General features: G+C 38.6%; 1 protein-coding gene and 1 long non-coding RNA gene across 5 annotated transcripts in view; both read left to right on the forward strand.

Moving 5' to 3' along the window:
- LOC117219489 (CCR4-NOT transcription complex subunit 6-like) overlaps window positions 1–22,846 on the forward strand; it is an 816,126-nt gene that overhangs the window by 233,304 nt on the left and 559,976 nt on the right. The gene's annotated exons all lie outside the window — the stretch shown is intronic.
- Window positions 3,980–4,216, forward strand: LOC143263850 (uncharacterized). The gene is made up of 2 exons (XR_013037177.1): window positions 3,980–4,036; window positions 4,081–4,216. It is a non-coding gene; the product is annotated as an uncharacterized LOC143263850 (long non-coding RNA).

The raw sequence follows: 22,846 nt of genomic DNA on the forward strand, positions 1-22,846 counted from the left end.
CCAAGTTAAGTGACGGTCACCGGTGGCCCCCATGGCGTCACCGTCAAGTTAAGTGCCGGTCACCAGTGACCCCCATGGCGTCACCGTCGAGTTAAGTACCGGTCACCGGTGGCCCCCATGGCGTCACCGCCAAGTTAAGTGCCGGTCACCGGTGACCTCCGTGGCGTCACCGCCAAGTTAAGTGCCGGTCACCGGTGACCCCCATGGCGTCACCGCCAAGTTAAGTGCCGGTCACCGGTGGCCCCCATGGCGTCACCGCCAAGTTAAGTGCCGGTCACCGGCGACCCTCGCGGCATTCAACGTGTTAAGACTAAACCTACCGCGGTCAAAATAACCGTTCTCATATTTTGCAATTCTGGTAACTTTAGAGACTCTTTGTTTACATTATTGGAGCAAGTTTTATAATAAAAACTTCACAAAATCGAAATAAATTCGATCTTCTCACTTGTACGAAGCAATGCACGCCAGGTACTATTATTGCTTGGTAGGTTTAGTATTAGTATGTGGATAATACTTGTGTTTCCATTTGTGATAGATAAAATAAATTATGTTGGATCGCAGCATTACCGATTTGTTTGATAAATAACATCGCCTGTCGATAATAAAGGAAACATTTGTAAACCGTAATTCACCGCAAACTACATTTAACTTCAAATACTTCACAACAGAATAACGTTGCTCCGCCGATTGAAAATTTCTGACGTGCATAGTTGAATGAGTAATAGGGGTGAGAGAGGCGAGGAGAGAGACAGGAGTTCTCATCCTCTCACTGTTGGTACGTCTTCCGAGTAACGGACACAGTACATATAACAACATACGCATATCTATTATTTTTAAATAATTGAGATTGTTAATAGAAAATTTACATTGTTATCCGAACCTCGTTTCTCGAAATTAATAAACATCATTTTTATTTTGCGCGAAGATCCGCAGTCTAGTAATTAACGCAGGTAATTATTAACAGGTTGAGTGACACTAATTTTTAATTAGTGTCGGATATTTGTCAAAGTCAGTTCCATAGTCGGTGGTGTACAGGAACTGATCAGGAACTAATTAGCGACACCTGCTAACGAGCCTTTAAATATTTTATCATTTATATTCTTATATTAAAATATATTATCTAGTGATTCTGTGATAAGTGATAGATGTTTGAAATTCATATTTATTGTAATATATTCGAACGAACTGAATGTAATTAGGATTTTTCAAAAGAGTTAAACTAGTAGTTACTATAGTAAATTTTAACTTCGTAATTTCGATTTCATTAATTAGATAACTTTGTCAGTTTGAGAATTTTGGGGTTTGATATTCGACACTTCACTCGTTAAAGTTTCGAAGAAACTTAAAAGTTATTGGTATTCCGTGCATGCATTCCTCGCTTTCTACGATTAGGCTCATGACATGTTGTTTCAAAGCAGAAATTAAATTGAACTGTAATTTGAAATTTAACAGTAACTTGTATTTTATCAAACTTTTATCACTTCCACCCTCGAGGATGAAAAAAGAATGGTCAGGAACGAATAATCGTAGTTCTCCCAGTAAATTCACTGACTTAAGCTTAATCTGCAGGTCCAGGTTCACATTTGACGGCCTTCCCCTTGCTTAATTGCAACCCTGGATATTTTGGAACGCGTCCAAGTCTGATTTTCCTTCCCATCATACCCATTATTTTTGAAGTGTTTGCATAATCGCCGTTGTAACAAGAAAAATCGCAATTTCAACCATTCTTTCGCCATCGAATACGTTTTAAAAGCGAATACGGACATTAATTTGAGAACCTTTCGACTAAACTAGTCTCGTCGAGGATCGAATTAAAATTTAAATTATTTAGAATGTTACTTACATTTAGAACTCGCCTGTAGACCTTTGCATGATTTATAAAATGGATTAATATGCATACATGTGTCACTTTTCGGAAGACACATTCCACATCAACTGTTCCGATAGCTATTCTTAATTTGGACTCTTCCAATTCAACAATTTATTTTGTAGCTTATCTCAAAATATCTTTCGGGAACATTTCGAAGACGTTAGCTGAAACATCGTTCTTTGTAAATTGTTATCTATACGTTTTCTTTGTTATCAATATCGTACTGTTTATCGATTTCATTGTATTACATTAAACTACAAAAATTAATTTTTCCAGTAAAATGACGGTTTCTAAATCCTTAAGTTCACATTCAGTGAGATTGTAAAAATGCATATATAGGAAATTTATTCCATTGCTTTATTTGGACGTATGTTACTGAACTGCGGATTATATTGCCATCTCCACTCGTCTACATCAATTATAAGATGTGAAAGCTAAGTGCAGTCCTGTTTCTATCTTAAATAATTTTAGTAAGTTGTAATTAACATACAAACATTTTTGGATTCTTATAATTTTTTCACTATTCTATGTTTCACTCGTGCACTTTGCCTATAAATGCATAAAATCCGTAGTTGTTTATTACGATGAAAATCGACAAATATTTTAGTAAATGCATTCTTATTGGTTTCATACAGCCACTGTAATGCACGCTAGATTTAGCGTTGATCAAGATCAGAAAAAAAACCGGCAGAAAACATTTTCCCGAGAATGTGAAATATTTCGTGCCACGGTGGATAAAGTGAATTAAAAAGTAAGGAGATCGCTGTATTATTAGACTGCATATTTGATGATGCGTTTATGTTGAAATCAGCTGAACGAAATGCCAAGCAATGAAGACATTGGAAATATTTAAGAATAACCTCACAGCCGCTTCGATTGATCGAAACTATTAAATGAAGAAACACGTTTTTATTTCGTTTCTACTATATGCAATACGTTCAGAGAATTTTGCATAAAAAACCGCTGTGTGTAACGGTTACAATGAACTTTATAACTGCATCGCGAACGATTATTGGCTGGCTCGGGTTCTATTAGAACGGTTCTTGTTGTATCGAGAGCGGGTCGATAATTGTTTTCTGGTTTCCGTTGTAAAGGCAGGAGGGTTTCGTTCGCGGCGTGCATCGGAATCCGAAGAATTTCGTAGGGTTTCGCGAAATCTTCGTGGCGAGGCGCGTTTAAATACGGCAAAGCAGAAAAGTTGCGCAAAGAGCCGAGCTGTTAGCTGAATTGAAAGTTCATCGGCCTTTCACTTCACTCCTCCATAAATTGTACCGCGGAATAACTCGAGATCCTTTCCAGCTATTATAGTACCTTTCGACTACTTTGCCTCGTCGATTCCATTTATATTCGCGCGGAGTCTCGCTGGTTCGTGGCTCGCGTTTATGCTCATTGACAGGAATGATGGATGTTTCGATTTTACCGGCGACTAGTATGATTATAGTTAATAGTTCGGGCACGTAGCAACGAAATTCAATCAATCTTTCTTTCGATCCATCGTCGGCCGATATCAAACGATCATTTATTGTCGCCATCGTGTGATCCTGAGACTGGATCGGGCCTAATGAAGGTATGATCCCCTTTACCGTGATACGATAAATCATGTTCCGTTTGATTTTTTCCGGCGGAACGGGTCTATCCGATCATTGTAACAGATGATCATCGCGGGAAACGGTTACCGGTATTCGACGTAATACAATTTTGCGCAAGATTGGAAAGTATGTTTCGAAACTGGCGCGTTAACCTCTCGGCGAGCCGAGGCGCGCACGCGTGCTTGCTCCCACACTGGCAATGAACGTGTATACACCGTGTTCCAGCTATCCAACGTATACCAACATTTTCAAACTGATTAACCCTTCGCACTCGAGCCCCTGATTTTAGCCCTGAATACAACCTAGTTTCACTGACCTACGGTATTTCCATTTTATGCCGCTATTTTTAGCGATGCCTCACAGTGTCACTACTCAAGCGCAAGGGGCTAATCTTTTGCCGAATTATTTTTTATGTACAGTAAATTCTTCCTAATCGATGCTCAGGTTGGAAACAAAAATGGATAATTTCGGAAGAGAAGTTACGATTATTCAAGCATATTTTGGCGTGCTACATCTGAAACTTAACCCTTTCGATACTACGAGCCACTATAGTGGCCCTCCATAAGATGCCACCGAGGTACTATGAGCCACTATAGTGGCCCTCCATAAGATGCCATCGAGGTACTAAGGGCCACTATAGTGGCCCTCCATAAGTTCGATCGTTTGTAGCGAATAAAGTCAGTGCTTACTGCAGAAAGCTAATTCACCTTATTTTTCTCTCAACAACGGATAAATAGATATGCCTTATTTTTTTCAATTTTGTTCAACTTTATTTGGATTAACCCTTTTGCTACGGGCGGGTTCTCCGCTGCGGTACCCCCGCAACGATCGGCGTCTTGTAGCATGCAGCGATGTCGCAGCGCGCCGTCCAGCAGAAGTACCGCGGCGGAAAATCCGCCCGTAGCGAAAGGGTTAACAAATGTGGTACAGATTACCGTTTGGTCATGATGTTTTCGAGTCTTTTTTTCTGGCTTTTTTATTGATCTTTTGTGGCTTCTTATCGATTCCAGTTGTGTTATATTTGTCGACAGCTCGGTTCTCTCGTGATTGGTTATTTATGACGTTGAGAGTGATTGTGGAATGTTCTAATTGGTTTGTAGGTGTGTCTGGAATCGTTTTAGTCGGAGGAGTGGGAATCTGCCAATGGAAGTTAGCGTCTTATTGTCTCGCGAAGTCAATGTCGTGATTTATTCGTGATGGGTCATCGTTTAAGTTTGTTGACCGTGACGTTCGTATGTTTGGATCGTGATTGATATGGTCGTAAACGGTTTGCCGATCGATCTTGTTGGACCTCGCCATGCATTAAGTATTTCGAACTAGTGCATTCCTTCCTGATGCAATATCATGAATATTTCTTCTACGGAGACATGGACAGGTTTGCGATAATTATTACGTATTTAAGTAGTATAATTATTTCCAACGTTGTGTCATTTTGTATCTTATTTGAAGCGTTACATAATACATTTATAAATAAATCTCTTAATGTTGTTGGAAGCTGATCCGAGAAATTTGACTGACGTCGACACGGTGACCATAATAACTAGACTGCGGATCATTATACAAATTCTCATTTTCATTCGCCGTTTTACAAAAAATTCAAATCAAAGAATAGTTTCCTTCGTTAACTAAAAGATTGCTCATTATGAACAGAAAATAAAAATGCTATTACACCTTGTTAATGTAGACGTTTTCTTGTATTTTAGAAATTTGTACAGGCCGTAACAACTTTGACCTACATAATAGATCGTAATAACAATTAACTTTCAAGTTTCATCAGAAATTAGATGCGTCAGTCATATAAAACTGACATGAAACTCAAAACTTGAATAACTACGAACGTCGTGTTTGGCTTTTAAAGCGGAACTCGAAAATGTTGGAAATGCAAGATAAATAAACTATGTAGTTACGGTAATTTAACTAAACTCTAAACTATCTTAACAATAAATTTGGTCAGTGAATGATACATGTATTTCCCAAAACGTGGAGTTAGAGATGTGAGTTACTCACAAGATGTGAGTTACGCCATTCTATTAATTTGACTCTCTCGTTTGGTAGTGCATTGGGGAACATAATCGACGACCTATGAAATATATGATTTTCAACCGTTTTTGAGCTGTGAGAAATTTACGAGGAAGATGGAACAAATTACGTCGGAATATACATACATAGGAAGTATCGATATGACGGTTTGGTTCGGATTCTCAAGTGCCGCACGCGAAACATCGATACATCTAAGCAGTTCGAGAAGCATGGCGACCTCGCGGGCCAATGGGTCATCGATAACTCCTCTACGCTTAATATCTCGAAAACCATTTAACATCAAGTGTGTATTTCATTGGCCTGTTGAATTTACCGTCGAACGCGCTATTAAATAATCCGTAAAAAATAGAAAATTCCATCTGAGAAATGAAATTTCAAATAAACAGCCGTGCTGTAACTTTGCTAGTTCCCGGAATAATCAACTGTATACATTTACACTAAACGCCTTGTGCTACCTTGGTAATCTTGTATTACCAGGTCGTAAAAGTTTCAAACACTCTGACCTCGAAAATCTCGAACACTCTACTCTCTAATAGACCTCTGACCCCTGCAACCTTGAATCTGCCGATCATCAAAATCTTCCTATACTATGACCTTTAAAATTTGTTAACGTTATGGTCCCCAAACTGTCGTACATCATGATTACTGAAATCTCCGATCTTTCGACCTTGAGAACTCGAATTATTTCAAATATCGATCAGCTGGCCTACTTACGCTCTTTATTTTAGGATTTTTAGATAGAATTCACCGCAATGCGGAGAATATTTTTTGTTTCATAAAATTATTTTTGTTTGCTAATATCGATTTTGTGGGGATCTAACAAAAATATCGAATGCCAATTGTTTTACAGCCTTTTCGAATGAATTTTGAACATTGTTTCTATTCTTGCAACAACCGTCGAGCTTTTAATTATTTCATGCAATCATTACGCATAATGCATTCATAATCAATGTTAGATCAAATCTTATTACAGCTTGGTAAAATATAGTTACAGAGGACAAATCAGAAGTGCACGACAGTGTAGTAATTCAATGTAACAGAGAGCATATAAAAATTACAAAAATGTCTTGCTGCACATTGTTCATTTTTCGGCCAGATCATGATACAGTTGTTTCTACGATATACATACATAAATAATTTCTGAAAAAGCAAATTGATTACAGACTTCTAAAAACTGGATAAATATCGATATATAAGTTATTTTACTTTCTATGTTGAATCATTAATTTGAATCGTCTTGGAACTATTAATTCTAAGTGAATCATTGATACTTCCGTTAATTATTGTAGATGCGGAAGAAGTTCATATCGTAATTAATTTTTTATAATTACGTTCATAAATTTCGATTATTAATACTGATACAAAAATCATAGAATAAAGATATTAAAATGTTTATTTACATTTTATTATACAGGATTATTATTATACAGTTATACATTATAAATGTATGAGATCATTTGAAGCAACTTTTTCCTTAGCGAAAATGCAATCTGCGGCTTTGTTTACGAGTTATTAACAAAAAAACACTGACCAATAAGAGGCAAGTTCGGATGGCGTTTGGCGGCCAAGCCAACGAGCGTACGAAGCCCAGTTTCGCTCATTGGCTCGGCCGTCTCGCGCCAGCTGATCTCGCTACTCATTGATCACAGTTTTTCGTTAATAACTCGTAAACAAAGCCACGAATTGCATTTCCACTCAGGAAAAAGTTACTTCAAATGACCTCAGGAATTCTCCATTTTTGGATTGTGAGATATTTTTGGGACGCAAGAGAAAAAGTATTCTTGGATTTGAGGATCGAGGATTTTCAGTCTTACCTAGAGAATTTCTTAGAATCTTGTTTCGTTAGGATAGAAAACTACCCCCGAATGCAAATTACTTGATTCATAGTTCCTTCGCGAACTTGACGGTTACAAATCATTCAAGAAACTCTCGTAATATGTCCTACAGCTAGCGTACAGAAAGAATTGACCTATCAGAGAAGAGTGATTTATGAAATCGTATCTAAATTCTGCTAATCGCGTTTGACCCAGAATATGGTTGAATCGAGCATGGATAACTGGTGTACTAACATTAATTAACTCCCGTCGACGAAAAACTCATTTTCTTCAGTTCTATCCACGTTCTCGGTGAAATCGATTTGCCATGCCTACGTTGGCGAGCATGCTCGATCAGGCACGGGTGCACGAAAATTACATAATGCAGGGATTCCCATCGAGACCGAGCGAATCCGGCATGCAGTGGATCACGTAAACGGAAGCTGCTCGCCCTCCAGGTTTTTATTCGGCGTCGGGCGAGTATTGTAATTACATCGAACGCTTAACGGTCCATTAGGCTCGTCAATGTTAACGAGAGACGTAACTCCGCGACTGGTCTAGATGTGTCAAGGCGCGTCGATATGCGGTTAGATAGCGATCGATAAACTGGTAAAAGGCACGGGATGGAACGGTCCGCGAGAAGAAGAAGAAGAAGCCACTCCTACTTATCGGTCACGACCGATCCCCGTTCCCGATCCCGATCGCGTTCGATGCATGGTACAGTAGCGGACAAAAGATTAAGACGAAAAAAATGGAAGAAATCGGCGAAAATCACGGTGCTTGCGAATCGTTTCCAGTACACGCACAGTGGCACCTTTCCCTAAAATGTTGGTCGCAACCAGTGCAGTCAAAAATTCTCTCGTTCTATTAGAATGATTAAAGACACAGAAGTGCTGATCAAGGCGTTTGCGAAAGAAATCGTGGTTCGAGGGGTTGAGGAAACGAAACACGCGTCCGCAAATTTCAAAACGTAGAGAACTAAATAAGTAAGATCGAAATTCATCGTCTTGTATTTCTGATCGCTACTGTACGCTGATCAAAGCGAGGATCGCGCTAACAAAAACACTGCTAGTGTTCCCGGACAGGGGCGAAGAGCTTTCGCCCCGGACAGGATGCCCCAGAAAAAGATGATCTCTTGAAGAGCGGAGGAAGCGGAGCCGGTGGAATGTCGAAAAGTTTCTGTACAGATAGTGTCGAAAGCGTGGCGAGCGTGTAATCAAGCGGACGCCGTTAAAGAGACCATCGAAAGCATCGCCGTCCCGATCGGAGATCCGAGACTTTCACGGGTCGGCAACACTAGGTTCTCACCTCCGAGCGTTTTGTGTGCGAACCGTGTCCTTTTGGAAGAAATATCCGAACGTTTCGCAAGCAGCGCAGCTAGCCTCGAATAACACATCGGCGCCGTGTCATTCGATCCCCGATCGAGCTAGTAGCTGGTGGGATGCTTGCGAAACGCTCGGATAGGTCTCTTCCAAAAGGACACAGCTTGCACCGGCTTGATCAGGGAGCCTGGCGATAGAAAATTTAGTTCTCTAAAAATGCATTGAAAATGACGGATTCGTTGGTAGCTTCATGTGTTACGCGTACATGTTATTTTGTCATTTTGTCATTGTCGCCCGTCGCATGTCAAATTAACTTCACCGTTAACTGCGCCATTAACTTCGATACACCAGTTGTCATTCCGAGCTTTGAGTGTAAACACATACGTTTTTGGTCGATCGAATATGTCGAATTTCGTGCCAACGAAACAGCATTTGCGCGAAGCTCTAATTTTCTTGTTTAATCAGAAGAAAAGTGCTGCAGAAAGTCATCGTGTGTTGCAAGAGGTTTAGCCTAAGTATGTTCCAGCGATTAGAAAATGTGAAAGGTGGTTTGCACGCTTTAGAGATGGCGATTTTGACGTTGAAGACGAGGATCGCTCGGGCCAAGTGAAAAAGTTCGAAGACCAAGAATTGGAAGTGTAACTCGATCAGGATCCGTGTCAAACACAAGATGAACTTGCAGAATCGTTAAATGTTGACCGATCAACCATTTCCAGGCGTTTCAAGTCCCTTGGAATGATTCAGAAGCAATCAAATTGGAAACCGAAACCGAGAGACATCGAAAGGCGACTTTTCTCTAGCATGACGATGTTCGACCGCATGTTGCTATAGTCGTCAAAAAATCCCGTATTCTCTGATATTGCACCTTCTGATTTCTAGTTGTTCCGATGCATGCTAAATGTTTGGCCGGTACTCAACGCTTCACTTCTTTCGAAGGTATAAAAAAGTCGGATCGATTTGTGGATCGTTTCGAAAGATGAGCAGTCTTTCGACATGAAATCCGCAAATTGTCAGGAAGATGGGAAAGAATCATAGATTCAAATTTTTTCATTTTCTTAAATAAATAAATGGTTGAAAATCCGTCATTTTCAATGCATACAGCTAACAAGTTGACCAAGTGTTTTCTTGAACAGTTAATGTTGGGTGTAGAATGATGTAAATCAAGTAAAAACGAACTGTAAGTATTTCAATAATAGACATTAATATCGCGTTTATTATTATTAGTTTCCGAATTCAAGCTAGGAACAAAGGTAACTCGGATATACTGGCTGATTCGTTTGTTATTAATGGGGAGTATAGAAGTGAGCGTACCGTACAAACACGGCCCGAAAAATTTGAAACAAAAATAATAACACTGGAGCGGCCGGGAAATGGTCGGACTGGACGAGGGTCATTAATCATGGTGCTTTACGAGATGTTATTGACACAAATTCAAAAGCAATATGTAAAGCACTCACTGCACCGTGTTACTGTGACTTCGAAAAGGTTCGCGACAAATATGGGAAGAACAATCGACGTTGATGAAACTTCTAGTTCAGCCTTTCTGTTTCCGAAACTTCTTGCTATCAAAAAGATTTGCAGCGTATTAATGGAACATTATCATGTACGCTATAAAGAGCCAAAGTGAAATCCGTAAACAGTGACGTGGAAAATTAGATTCGTCGAAATCGTATTTAACCAGCGCGAGGAATTGAAGTAATTCATAACGTGAAGTACTAATGAACGTTATATATTGCAGTGAAACAGTGAAAACGCGCATGTATTATAATGTGTAAAAGATTACTTCGATTGCCAAATAATATTTTCAAAAGAGTTGTTCGCAAGAATACTAATTTGAGTATAACAGAAAAATCTTATGTACAATTAGCAGTAAGTGTACATTGAGAAGGAACGCAGCTGAAAGGTGTTAAAACAAAATACTTGAGAAACAATGTCATAACTAGATCGCAGATTTTTTATGTTTAAATAAAAAGAAAAAGAAGTCACATAAAAATGTCTTTCTTCCTTCAACAATTTTAACAAGAGCAAAACATTACAGCCATATTATCATGATTTTTATATTTATTTTTATAACATATTTAATATTTCACCAATGATAAGAAACGAACAATTAAATTTTATATAAAGAAATAAAGTGATCGAATATTTAATAAATAATTAAATACTCGTAATTGTATATTTAAATAAACAATAATATTGTTAATTAATATTCTCAATTATTTATATATATTTCTAATATTATTATATGAAAAATACTATACCAATTTACTAATTAATTTACTATGTTATTGTATTAAACATATGTCGTATATCCCTTATTCATTAAAAGTAGTGTCTAAATACTTATGAGCATGCGTCCGTTCCATACGAATGCAGAACGTCCACGTAGCTTCTTTATTCTGTAATTAACGCAACAAATTTGAATTTTGCATAAAAATCCGTAGTCCAGAAATAATGTAATAACAATTCCAAAGTATCTGTCCCCGCAAGAAAGTGCTCGCTAACGCACCAGCACGCAGATGCACCTGCCAAGGCTTGCTCTAACCTTTTTTTCTAACTTGCCGAGTGAACCCGTCCTAGGTATATATATAGAGATCGAGCCTCTATAAACGATTAAAACCATTGAAATAATAATGAAACACGCTGCAGTTCCCGAACTACGAAAACAGGTCTAACTTTCTGCAGCAACTAATAGGGTATTAAACTATCGATGGAAGGTCAGTTATAGATAGAAATTGTTGGAAAGTTTCTCGGATAGGATGTTGAGAGAAGTTTAGGTGGCTCGACGGCGTGTTATGAAGGGATCCACACCCGTCTGATAGGGTAGTCCGTCGAAGATCGACTGCTAACGAGAACGGCCCAGCAGATTCTTCTCCAGACGCAGCGTTCCCTGGGGAAACATTGATCCCGGCCAAGTTTCTCGACTGACCGGTCCACCTTCAATTCCATTACCCTATCCTCTTTCTGGTCCCCAGCTGCATAAGCATAAATCAGCAAAACCCGATGGAGTAATCGAGGACGATCACGTTCACGGTCTCTTAAACCGTGGCAACCGGAGCGGCGGTGGCGAGAAGAGGGGACACAGAACACGTACAAGGGTGGACGAAAGCGGGAGCTGAGTCGAATCGCGGTAAAACCGCTCCAGGTTGCTGATCCTCCAGCCCCGAGGCCATTCCATAATTGAGTGGTTTGCATCTCGGTCGGCTGCGAGCACCGGGCTTCGAATTGCCCATAGATAAATGATATATTCAGTAGATTGGCATCTCTCCCAGTTTTAGCGCGTTTTCTAGTCCCCTAGCATCCACCGTCCACTCTTCGCAGCTCGAGCGGTAAAAAACGAGGGCGAAATATCGGAATTTTATTTGAACCGATGCACCCCGATCCTGCAATTAGACCGGCCACTCTGCGTCGCCGATGACTGCCACCTGGAATTATATCCACTGCTCGTCACGTTCTTTTTCAATTCTTCTTTCAGTCGACGCTTCAGACGGAAAACTAGATCCGCAAATGACAGGCACGCTCTCGATCCTGTGACATAATTGCCGTTCGGATTACGGGATAAGCTACGCTATACAGTCGGTATCGTTCCGATGTGGAATAGAATCTTCGCGTTGTGCGACTCGGGGAAACTGCTGCTTTATTTAGAGTTGTACAACAGTACACTCGCGTCGGAAAGTATATGTTAGCACCTTCTCGAACGGAATACAATTTTTCTCATTGGACATACCACTTGAACTTTTTTTAGGACTAGTTTTCTGGAGAACGAGTATGCAAAAATTCGTTTAGATTGCGATTGATTGGGATGATAGAAAAACTTAAATAACGATGTTTCTTCTACTTTTTCATCTGAACCTATAACGAAAATTTCAGAGATGCGTTTCATCGATCTCGGTGACTTATATACATGCTCAAAATTTCATCAATAAAATTATTCGTAGACGGGAATAATTGTTTCTGCAGTTCCTGTTTCGTGCAATAGTTGCATACAATTTTTATATGCAGAAAGATCTGCAGTCTGCTTATAATTGTACCTCGAGTAGAAATTGTGTGGTATTAAATAAGGCTTGCGACGTGTTTATCAGTTTTCGAATCAGATCTTACATCGAGATACGGATATAATCAGCAATGTTACATCTTCCGATCCTACAGATTATTGATCGTTTAGAAAAATGCTTCCAAGACGGACGTATAAATTAAAAATCTTTAATTGTTGAGTTATAGTGAGTTCTATTGAATGGTGTGTCTGAAACATAAAACCAATTAGAAGATACTAGCTACACGTGAAAACTTGATAGATCGCGTCGTTAAATTATACATGTAACATGTACAATGCTGTAACGTGAGGTATTTTAACTCAGGTTCCAACGGCGAATACTACATTTTGAAAATGTGATATTTGTATATCTCAATAAAAGAGACATATATTAAAAAGACATATTTCCAATATTTTATTCTCGGCTCTCTTTGATTTCGTACAATGTTTATTTAAAATACAATTTAGTGAACATCATGTACTAAAAAATATTATTTTTATTATATAATAACATAATAATCTGTATGTGAAATATCTTACGCCGATTTTTTGGTGCATTTAACGCATAAAATTTATGTCGACTAATAATTAAATTATCTCACTTCGTTGACAAGCACGAGTCAAAATAACTTTTAATGTAAATTTTATGTGATTATTATCGGATATACTTAATACAGAAGAGTGTGTAAAAAATACACTCAATTGTTTCAGGTTATAACTCTGTTATTAATGCATTTACGAAAAAATGTCAACGAAGAAAGACAAATGCCATAAAGAGAACTATATCCACAGGCCCTTAAATTTTTTTTAAGTGTATCAGTGCACGTGCAATTAACGATTGCAAAATTTCTTTAAATGAAAATGCATATCTTTGATTGCTCAGATTGATTCCTCTGTTTATTCTACGAAAACAATGATTAAGGTATCATAGCAAAAAAATTATTAGTTCTCGATATATTCTCAAAAAATGTTTCTATTGAAGAAGATGCTCAAACGTTTCGCCATTACATTGTTAATATTTCTGATAACGTTCTTTTTATTGTTTTCATAACAGGGTTTAAATTTTTTGCAGTTATTGCTACACATTCCAGTATGATCCTTCTCGGATCGTCCACGGAATTTACAGGATTTGAATAAATTCTGGAGTTAACAAAGAATGCAAGGAATTATACTATTATCGCACTATTCTGTACGCTAAGCAGCAAACGGCGGTTTTCATGCACTTACGGTAAAATTGAGTACTTACAATTGAAAACGATAAAAGTTTTTAGAGAATTAAAAAGTATCAATATATTATATGAAATCTGTTAAAATGCTGAAAGGAAACTGCTAACTTGCTGTTTAGTTCCTATTTTTTGCAACTAATGCGGACAATTTTCATTTTGCATAAAAGTCCGCGGTTCAATAATTAATACCGCGTAATACCGCGTTGCATTGCTGTTAGAGGTTAAAAACTTTGCACGATAACAAACTCGTACGTGCTTGGGAAATTGTTGCGAAAGTGTATAAGACTCATCGAAAGTGAAAGAAATCGCAGTGGGGAAGGGGTTAAGAGTGTTCTCGAAGTACAAAGGAGTTAAAATTCATCGAACGATTTCTCATGCTCTCTGTGTATTCGATTTTACTGCAGAAAGTATCCGAGGCGCTAGAACATTTTCTGAACGTAGAACCGCGAACGCGTCGGTTATGGAACGCCGGGCATGGAGACCAGAATAGTAACCGTAACCAAAGCGGACAATAGTTGAAAATCTCTGTTCTCCATACATCAGACGAAAGGGTCTTCGTAACAGTTCCAGCCGGTGCCTTTATGTAACAGTTTTTACCAGTTATTTTCGGAATCGTTCGGCGGTTGCGAGCGAGTTGTTCGGGTTACGAAACTTCGCCAGCACAGAAGAACGGGGACCGCGTGGATTACGATTACTCGTCACCCGGTTCGCCGACATGAACTTTCATTCCATCTGTTGCGACGGCAACACCGAAGGTCGAACGTCCCTGGCCATCCCTTGAGCAATTAAGCGATATACCTGCGACAGTAAAAAATGCACCCGAACGAAAATACCCTTCGACCCGACGAACGGACCACACGACTCATAAATTCCATATTTCCCAAAACGGAAAATTTACAACCCGATCTTTCGAACAGTTTCCCACTCCTCATTTCAAGTTCCTTCCGACACACCCATCTCCAATCAAAAACGCTTCATTTCCTCCACCAAAACCCACCATACACCAATCAACAAAAAAACCGAGGTGACAAGCGGAAAGGCACCTAGAACGTTAGACAGAACTGTTAGAACTCCCAGAACTCGTAGAACTCTAAGAACGCAGATCAAACGCAAATAACGCATCGCTAAGACCATAGCTGTACTGTAATATTATTAACCACTTGACATACGAATAAAATGTGCATCGACGCGTCCGAAGAATACTATTTAATTTGGCTCAACTGGACACTCATGTACAAGCTCAGAAACAGGGCCTTTTCTTTTTAAAGTTACATTGCTATATAACATTCAATAGGGTTGAAGTATAGTGTTAGTGTACAACAATTAAGTAATAGTATAAAATAATAATTTAATAATTTTGTAATGTGTGATACATCTCAAAGCATTTAGTAATATGTAGCGGAACGAGGCATATTTTACAATGCCAAATTGTTTCACTTCTTATATTATGTTTTACGCAAACATGGCATCTTTTTGCAGGATGTTGCTTTTTATTTGTCGCGGGTATATGTTCAGGAAAATGTGTCCAATATTTTGCTTGTAACCGAGTTGGGCATTCACTTTGCGACCGTCTGCCGCGTGTCGGATAGTCCGGCAGGGACAAATTACAAAGCATGTCTTCTGCAATATTCAATCGAAAATTCACAATCGATTGCTTTTGCGAAGTAGGCAATTTGGAATATAAAACATAAGCATTATAAATAGCTACATCAAACATATAAAAAAATATTTTTTTATATCCTTTTGCACATTTTCTCATGAGGGGGAAACATGCAAGAGATTGGTCCTGCTTGTCTACACCTCCCATTCCACGATTATACTCCAGAACACAGGTCGGTTTTATTTGTCGATGCAATTTTGTTTATCGGTACTGTTAGGAGGGGGAAAGCATCTCCAACAGTCTAAACAAAACAGCATCAATGCACGACCGAAACAATTAAAGAATCTAATAATGAAATGCACGGCGTTCGCCGAATACAGTTCTTGACGTCTTGGAGACGTCAAAGTCTACAATGGCACATGAAGTAAATGACGTCTCCCAGACGTTATTGTATGTCAAGTGGTTAAAGTGTACGTGAAGGCAACCAGCGACTTCATTAAACTTAATTCCATTTGGAAACATCGCGCATATACACCATCGATTCGGCAGGTAAAAGTTCCAAGGATTACCTTCCTTGGAAATAGTCCCTAGCTATTTAAAGGTCTTCCACCGGAACTGCAACGACGTTTCAGGGTTACTCTCAGCTAGAGACAAGTCGGGCTATAGAGCCCCGCGATCGTTGACTGCCTAAAGGAAAAAGAAACGTTCACGCTCATAAAAGCGTAGTAAATTAAACGGTTGTTTACTATGAAACAGACGCGAGGCTGGCCAAAGAAATTTTTAATAAGCGAAGATCTAGCTTAATCTGTGGCCGGTGCATTCGCCGTGAAAGAAAGCGGTTGCCGGTCTCGCTCGATAAAATACAGCCCCGGCTTAAAACCCCGGGGAAAACCGGGCCAAGAGGATCAACGGCTAATTCCGGGAAGTAAATCCTGGTCATCCGGACTGGTAAATTATTGCCACTCGAAAGAATGATTGGACGAGAGGCGAGAGACTTGTCGCGTCGAGCTGCGTCGGGTCTGCGTCGCGTCGTTGCGTATACGCACGCTCGACGATCACTTTCTCCGACGGGATCAACGGAGCAAGCCGATCGACGAGTTGCCGCTACGTTACGCGTTCGACTGTCTCGATGCATCTTCGTTACCGGCTATTATGTATTAATAGACTCGTCGAGCAATTCGCGCGTAACACGCTGCACCGCACACTGCGCAGTGGGCTGAAAACCCGTTTAGCGTAAAGAAAATTCGATTATTCGAGCTTTACATTTCGACAGAATTTTTGCGTATATTTATTGAGAACGCTTCGAAGATTCAAGATCGTCCAGAATGAATCTAAAATGTTAGTCATTTTAGATCATCGTATGTGCGGTGACGCCACTTTTTTAACACTTTGACTGCCTACGTCACAAGGTTTGTGTTCTATTAATTTAAATGGTACTACAAGATCGAGTTCTCAGGTTCAGTCGCATAAATATGAGTTGGACATTATTCAAATTTTTGTAAATAAATATTTTTTTGTATTAATCATTCTTTTTATTCGAATAATGATGATCGTCTGTTAGCTATGAATTATTCTATCTATTTAATTCGTATAGTTTTTTACTCGAATAAATTATTTACGTAATTCTTTACTTGAATAAATTATTCGCATAGTTTTTTTATTGTGGGAAAAGTTATTTGAATAGAAATTGTAAAATTATTCGAATAACTAACGAGAATAATTATTACGGACTGTTTCTGTTTTTACGTAATTTTATAAGTTCATATTTATACTAATACATTCGGGAAGAGTTGAATTGCGACTACTTATTGAATTAGAAAGTTTCTGATGCATCAATGGACAATCTACCCAATATTTGGAAAAGAAAATAAATTGTATAGAGGAACATGGAAGAAATAAATCGATAAACTATGACATCACTTTATATTCTATCATTTTTACTCAAATCTATTACTTTTCAGATGAATTTCTGTACGAATAAACTCTTATTGCAAATTTTTATTTGAATAAAAACTTATGCGAATGAATTCTTATTACAAATTTTTCTTTGAATAAAAACTTATGCGAATAAAATCTTATTTGGACTAATTTTTATTCGATTGGATACTCATTCGATCGCGCCGAATAAAATTTCATTTGTTACGTTATCTGAATAAAATTTCGTCCGACTCTGACTTACACATTGCACACTGTGTAACAAAATAAATATTGGTTTATTGAGATGTTTTTTGCCTTAATTACAAGTTAACGCTCTCAGGAGCCAAATTATAGCAACAAAACAACCAACATTGTTATAATACTTAAATTGATTTCGCATTAATTTATGTTTTCGACTTGAAAGAATTGTGGAATGGCACGGGATATCAAACGCAAAAAGCATGTTTAAATTATCCCACCGAAATGGTATTCGCGGGAATTTATGAATATGAGCCGATCTGGTGTAGAGCTGCTGTTACTTGACCGAGCAAACACTGCGTTTAGAACGGCAGCTGAGGTAATTAGCGGGAACGAAAGGCGTTCGTAGATCGTTGATTTGTAGCTGCCGCGGATCATTTAACTGTTACCATCATAGTTTTCCTTTATTTGGTTGCTTCTTGCTAACGGTATTGTTCCCTAGAGCAGTTGTTACTGAATTAGTCCAGGTAGCAATAATTTTATTGATTTGACTTTCTAATTAAGTTGTATTTAACAGACGGACGGTAGAACTCTTTTGAAACGCGTTCCCATATTGCATATTACAATGACAGTTTAACAACTCCCTAATGCACAATAATTTTCATTCACACGCGTAACGTTTCAGATCACTAAAATCAATTTTAAATGTGCTTCCACATGATTGCGAAGAGAAAATTGACGTCATTCGAATCCCTTGTGATAGAAGCTCTCGCGTATAAAGCTTATACGATCGAACCCTCCGCCGTCACACTGGGTCAAAATGACCCACATTTTCTTTGTCAGAAAAGTGGTATTGCCGTGAGAGGAGCTAAATTACCAATTAATTCAATATACTTGGAAGTGAGATATCGCGTTCTAATAAAGGAAACTATGTTCTAGAATGTTCAAATTGTATTTTCAAATGTTTGTGTCTCAATGGTATTGCTGGTTTTTGAGTGACAGATGTTTGATGACTGAACTGGGTCCGAGTGATCCAATATGACATACGTGTTTCGCATGGGAAATGTGACAGCGGAGAGTCAAAAACTGTTCTTTGTTAACTTAGCGTGCCCGTGACACACGTACATAGTGTAAGAACGTTAAAGGAATTCTTGAAAGAGAGCGTTGTTAAGGGAACGTTCTTGAAAGTAAAAGTTGACAGTTGTAAATTTGTTTATAAAGGGAATAGATATCTTGTTCCCGATATTCGAAACAGATATTGGTTATTATTTAACGAATAGCACAGCAACAATGCTAAATGATCATTACTAAACTAGGGAATTCTATGAAAATTTACATTTTCCTACGGTACATTACAAAAATTGTAATTATTTATGGAAAAGTTTCCTTCGTCCGTTAACTCCTTGCCTTAAGATTTGTAAAGCAGGTCGTTGAATTCGTTTTCTCGTCAGCTATAACGCTATGAAATAAAAAATACATAGTGCTATTTAAAAAGGTCAAGACGACCTGAACTCTTTATCGAATAAATACATTTTTCGAAATTTTTATTATTGCATTTTGTTCTCCTCAAAGTACTGAGTAACTTTCATTGCAAACGTGTTTTTGTGTGTGTGTGTCAGATTAGTGTAAATGCCTAAAAAATCGTTGGGACGAGTCTACTGTTTTGACCTAACCATTTTTGTCATATATTGTATAAAATCCGCAGTCTAATATAGTCAGATTTTTACGAATGACCACAGAGATAGTACGCGACGTCTTAATGCCGTCCAGTTTACGTCCATTTTAGGTCTGAACGTCTTACGACCTAAAATGAACGTCATCAGGACGTCTTATTTCAGACCTTAAAACGATGTCACAGTTCAGGACGTTTTTAAGACGTGTTAAACCTCGGACTGAGAGTACCATTTTCACGACTGTATTATTGACCATGTTTATAACATGGTTTTTCGGCTGAGCTTTATTCGGCAATTTTTCAAGATATATTTTTGAAGATATTTCTTGCAGACTTATTAACCTTTCTGTTGTTTCTAATGTAACAGCAATTTATTTTATTTAATTGCCGAAAATTGCGCAATTGAGTGAATGATCTAAATACTCTGGGTCAAAATTGACACAGCCACCGCCTTGCAGGCGTTAAAGACGTCCCAAAACGGACGTCCGAAACAAGACATTTCGAAAGACAAAGTCTTAAAGACATTTCGAAACACACGTCTGAAATAAGACGTCTTATAGATGTCTAAAATAGAACGTCTCAAAGACGTCTGAAATAAGACGAGTTAAAGACATTTGAAATAAGAAGACTTAAAGACGTCTTTGTGCTATCTAAGTTATGACTAATGCGACTAATATAATCATGCCCCACGAATAACTATTGACCTGTCATCCTGTCATCATTACAGAACTGATTGTAATCATAATCATTAGTCATTTTACCGATTACATTTTTCCCAGCTCTAACACATATATGTTCCAATATGTTCAAAATCGTCGCACAGCCTCCAAAATCGACATTTAGCTATCCCTTGCTTAGCAATATCGATATCCATCCCGTAAGCGATTAAAATGTCGACGGGGGGAAGAAGTCGCGTTGGAAGGGTTAAACTTGACAATCGAATTTAGGCCACGGAAACCGGGTTCCGATGGCACAGTGCGTCGCGTCCGAGTCGGGCAAGTTGCCGGATCAAGTCGAGGCAACTGGCGGCAAGTTGCTTCGGTGTAACGAGGCCCGGTCTCGCCGATATTAAACTAAAACAGAAACAGCCGGCGAAACGGTCGGTCGGTTTGCATCGGCGATCCTTCGGTTTCTCCGGCAGTTTCGCAGCCTCCACTCGGAAGTTTCGCGAGCGGCCGGTTTATAAATACTCCGCCGCAATGTCACGAAGTGCAGAAGTTGCTTCCAGAGGGAAAAGTTTCAGCACGCCCGAGTTGGTTTCCAGGCGGCGCGGCGTGGCGCGGCGCGACGGGAACGTCGGGAACGCCGGGAACGGCGAGGACAGAGGAAGATGAAGAGGCTGCGCCAAGTTTCCGGTGGAGCATATTCGGAGATTGAATTCAGAGACGATCGTCTTAAAGTTCGCCGGTGAGAGATGCGCGTACGTCAACCGTTGCGAGTTCAACGTCGGGACCGTGCAATTTCGCGTGACAGCTCCGAGACATTATAGAATAAAGAGCCGGGATATTTTCGAGACACCTGGAGAGCCTTATTTTTCCAAACGCTCGGAAAATACTTCGTCCCGTCTCTCCCCTGATCTCTGGACTTATCACACTTTCTGCGACTTCGCTCTCCTCTGTGAATCCTTTTATTTCCGACGGCTCCGTATTTCGCGCGACCAACAGCGAATTGCAATAAGTTTATTGCTGTCGTTGAGATTTGCCGTCGCGTTTAGTTCATTGGCAGGCTGCGGGTTTTACGCGTTTATGAGAAAAATGTGTAGATCGAATGCAAAACATGACAAGCATTGCCTTATGCTCAACTCGTAAGAATTATTTGAGAAGAAAATAGATGTCTGTTCAGCTCCCCCGCGTCTTACAATTAATGCAGATAATGTTCAGTTTACGTAAAAGTTCGCTGCCTTGTCATTAACCCTAGAAAGATAACCATATGACAACGTACGTAAAAGATAACCATACGCTTCAGAGGCGCATGCTTTTCTAAGGCGTCAATTTTATACTAACAATGGATATTTATTTAAGTTAATCTAGTCATTTTAAAGGTTTGGCATTATTGTAAAAATAAAATGCATTTATATTATATTTTTTTATATTTTAAGTAATTTTAAACTTAAATCACTAGACCTCTATGAAAAATTAACAAAAATCAACAGTCTTCGCAGGCGCCTCTGCGACGTAGGTTATCTTTCTCGGGTTAAGAATGTGTCGAGTTTTGATTTTTTATGATACTTATTAACCAAACATTCTTCTTCCTTTTAGCTGAATTTCTGCAATTTTTGCGATAATTATGTTGTTTCCGTGTTAGCGAATCGAAACGTAGTTCTAAGTATTTAACAGCATAAACAACGAACTACAAATTCGTAAATCAATAATTAAATCTACACGCGGACGTAAGCTATGGAACACAACGGCGAGAGATGAGTTATGTAACTAAATCTAAAGCTCAACAGTCAATAATCCTGTATACAATATTAAATGCTCCGTGGTACATCAAGACTGTGAAATCATCAAGAAAGAAACATAAAATCAGAATTGAAACCGCTACTTTGTTTATATGTTCGAATTGTTTTTATGTCGTGCATCATCCATCGCGTGCACATTGCAGTAAATTTATAGCAAGTTCACAGAAAAGATTAACTCCTTGCACCATGATTTTTTTTGACAGCTACGGTGAATATCATCTCTTTTTCGTCTTGAATAGTTTCCTTAATAGAACGAAACAATTTTTGTTTGTCGCATGTTTCCGTTTACTTCCACTCCTAGATTTTGATAATAGAAGAATCAGATTTTGTTTCATTTTAGAATCAATGTTATTAGAAGAAACGAGTAACATTTGTATTTAATAGAATGGGAAACCTTCATCAGTCTGTATCTGAATGAGTCGTTGTTATAATACAAAGGGTTATGATGAAAGAAAATAAAATACCTTCATAAATTAGTTGGTATTGGCGAATATGACAAAATATGGGTTTAACTCAAGATATATCAGAGAACAGTTTTATCAAAATCGGTGATCAACGACTACGACCTCTTCTTGTAAGGACAACAGAAAGATGTAATAGGGTCTGTGAGAAGTTTTTCAGAAATATCTGATAAATCGATGATTACGTTAAGAATAGTCATAAACGTCAATTCTATAGCTGTAGAAATGGTCGTTCGTTCGTGACGATTAGATTGGTCAACTTTTTAGCGCTTACAGCTCTTGGCTATACTTTTAGCTGCTTGTTTGAAAAATATTATTTCTATCGCGTGTTCCAGTGACAGGAAACATTGACACCTATTACAGTGGGATGGAGGAATCCCCTGCAAGAGAAACTCGCGTGGAAGCCTTGCATGGCTGATCAGAATTCTATTTATGGCTACTCGGTTTTTCCTGTTGCCAGCCATTCCTGCTACATCTTGAGAGAAGTCGTTTCTGCTGTTAGACAGTTTTTTGGGTTTCTCATTATTCCATTTAATGTACAACATTTGTTATTTATTTATTTGTAGTTTAGTTTAATGCGGTTGTATTAGCCATGGAGTCATTAGCGGCCAGGCGCTTTACAGAATTAACATGGATGGTACAT

The sequence above is a fragment of the Megalopta genalis genome, chromosome 2 (genome assembly GCF_051020955.1).
Source record: "Megalopta genalis isolate 19385.01 chromosome 2, iyMegGena1_principal, whole genome shotgun sequence".
NCBI lineage: Eukaryota > Metazoa > Arthropoda > Insecta > Hymenoptera > Halictidae > Megalopta > Megalopta genalis.